The 3,214-nt window shown below is 41.8% G+C and overlaps 1 pseudogene; it reads left to right on the forward strand.

The window, feature by feature from the left end:
• The first annotated feature begins 439 nt into the window (after positions 1 to 439).
• On the forward strand, positions 440 to 2,125 carry LOC124844930 (flavonol 3-O-glucosyltransferase UGT89B1 pseudogene; annotated as a pseudogene).
• Positions 2,126 to 3,214: the final 1,089 nt, after the last annotated feature.

The following is a 3,214-nucleotide window of genomic DNA, read 5'->3' on the forward strand; positions in this document are numbered from 1 at the left end:
GTCACAAGGAATGTAGTTAAATAACAACGTTAATTCTTTTTATTTTACAACGTTTTGTCATATTAAAAACGAAAGATTGAAGACGATGAAGTGTAGAAAAGATTAGATAAACAATCACCATCAAGAGTGAAGAGAAGGATTGTAGTTGAAGGATTAGATAGACATTTTACTATTTAATTAAATATATTTTTCAAATTAATATAATTATTTTATGAATTTTATTTTCTAAGTAACTGTTTCTTTAATTTTAACTATTTATAAATTTGGCTAATAGTTTAAAACTATTTATACAAAAAGCATGATGTCTCCGTGGACCACATTCATAAGAGTCACTTAAAATGTGTGGTGTCTAGTGGGCGAATAGTCAAAACAGTGTCAGTGCACAATTAAATGTCATTAAATGTATGGTGTAAAGGTTTCATATATTCAAGACAGTATAATTGTACAATTAAATGTGATGAATGTCTGGTGTCATTAAATGTCTACACAGCTGACCTGTTTCTCGTTGAACTACGATTTTATTTCTAGCACACGTGATTTTAAATCACCATATACATTTCTGCACTTTTGCTCATTCTATTTCAACCAACCATCATCATCTCCCAAACTCACACTAACACTCACACAAGTCCAAACATGTCTACTGCAACACTTCACGTGCTGGCATACCCCTTTCCAGCATCCGGTCACGTGATCCCCCTCCTGGACTTCGCCAAGGTCCTTCTCTCTCGCGGTGTTAAAGTCACCGTTCTCGTCACCCCAAAAACCCATCCCTTGGTCGCAACCAACCCTTCTCCTCTTCTCCAAACCCTACTCCTTCCCGAACCCCAGTTGTCAAATCCCAACTTGAAAGATCTGGCCGACCTTATGAACTCAATGCGTCACCACCACCACCCCTTAATAGTGGACTGGGCCAAGACCCAGTCCACTCCCCCTTCAGCCATTATCTCCGATTACTTCCTCGGCTGGACTCACCTCCTCGGAGATGACCTCGGCGTGCCGCACATCGTTTTCTCCCCATGCAGCGCCATCAGTCTTGCCGTCATCAATTCCCTATGGCGCGACGCCCCGCAAAATCACAACCCCGAAGACCCAAATTCCGTCGTTTCTTTTCCCAACCTTCCCAACTCCCCGGTTTATCCTTGGTGGCAGATCACGCACCTGTACACTGACAACGAAAGAGGAGGACTCGAATGGGAGCTTCACCGAGAGAACACACTCTTCAATATCGACTCCTGGGGCTTCGTTTTCAACACTTTCACCGAGGCGGAACAAGTTTATATAGACAACATGAAGAAAGAACTCGGACACAAAAGAGTCTGGGCGGTGGGCCCGGTTATACCGATTCAAAACGGTTCGGCGGAACCGGTTGAGCATGGAGGCAACAGCACCGTTTCGCAACGCGAACTCCTTGAATGGTTGGACTCACGCGAGGAATGTTCGGTTATCTATGTGTGTTTCGGGAGCCTTGCGGTTCTCTCGAGTTCGCAGATGGAGGTGTTGGCACAGGCTTTGGAACTCAGTGGGGTAAACTTTGTTTTGTCGGTTAGGGTTTCAGACCCTCAAGGACGGGTACAGGGTAAGGCGGCATGTGGGTTCATGGATCGGGAGGGAGTGAAGGGGAGGGGTTTTTTTATAGAGGGGTGGGCACCGCAGATGATTATACTGAATCACCGCGCGGTGGGTGCGTTTCTGAATCACTCTGGATGGAACTCGATGGTGGAAGCGCTGCTTACGGGGGTGGTGATGGTGACGTGGCCGACGGGTGGCGATCAGTACCCAAACGCGAGACTCTTTGTGGATGAATTGGGTGTGGCGATTCGTGGTGCTGAAGGTGATAAGCTTCCAGAGGCTAGGGAGTTGGCGAAGAGTATTCAGAAGGCTTTGGGGAAAACGAAGGAGAGAGAGAGGGCTGAAGAGTTGAGGGACGCGGCGCTGCGGGCAGTTAGGAGTGGTGGAAGCTCGCAGAGGGAGTTGGATGATTTGTTGAAGCTTCTCAACGAAGTTCACCTTGGCAAAAACGCCGCTTAAAACTTGCTTTTTCTATTAATTAAGTATTTATTCAGATTATCCGCAGCATTTTATTTTAATAAATAAAGTAGTTAGCTTATAATTTGTTGAGTCACTCGTGCATTTAATGGTATTCAAATATTAAAGTATAATTGTCGTGCCTTTAAGGACGAAATTAAGACAAAGTGAAGTTATACCAGTAGGATGACGTTGGTTCGTATGGCTTAGGTAGACTTCAAAGTGATTATTTATTTCACCGAAGTCATCGCAGGTACCATCAAATGATTTTCTTTTTCTTTTATCATAGGTGACGTGCATTTTAGTTGATTTTTTTTCTCGCATAGCAGAGATCCCATATAGAGAACTACTTTTAACAACAATTTGACATACGTGTAAAAAGAATATTGGATCATTTAAAATATTTTTTGGCTTAATACCCTATTTTGTACCCAGTTTCGCTCGACAATGTCAAATTAGTCCATCCTTTAAAAGGTGCGTCAATTACGTCCCTACTTAATAAAATTTATATCAATGAAATCCCTTCCGTTAAATTCGTACAAACGGCGTTAATAAAAGAGAGAGAAAAATAATTAACGCCGTTTGTACGGATTTAACGGAAGGGATTTCATTGATATAAATTTTATTAAGTAGGGACGTAACTAACGCACGTTTTAAAGGATGGACTAATTTGACATTGTCGAGCGAAACTGGGGACAAAATAGGGTATTAAGCCTATTTTTTTTTATTAAAGTTGGCATGTAAGGATTAATGAATTGGATCGCGATATTCTAACAACGCCAATTTGACAAAAATTTGACAACGCCACGTGTCAAGTTTTAATTGGTCGAATTTGAATGTTTTTTTAATTTAAAATCTGCTTTGGAATGGGTTGAAGTTTGGATTCCGAAACTGCCCTCTTCGTTTTCGAACTCTATCTTCTCTCCTTATCACTGTCTTCTCTCTCCATTTTAGGGATTTGAATTTTATTTCAACTTCTCTCTTCATAGCAGTGTTCTCCCTCCTCCATTTTTGCAGTTGTTTGTTCGTCATCATTGAAAGACCAAGTTAAGGTGTTTCTGGGTTGAGAGGTGAGTTCCTGCACCATTGACAAAGAACTGATGTTGTTGTAATCGATTACAGGGAGCTGGTAATCGCTTACCAGTAGAAAAATCTCCTTTTGTACTGAAAGTTGAAGAGTGCTACC

Source organism: Vigna umbellata, chromosome 6 (genome assembly GCF_029865625.1).
Source record: "Vigna umbellata cultivar VRB3 chromosome 6, Vumbellata_1.0, whole genome shotgun sequence".
In the NCBI taxonomy this organism is placed as follows: Eukaryota; Viridiplantae; Streptophyta; class Magnoliopsida; order Fabales; family Fabaceae; genus Vigna; species Vigna umbellata.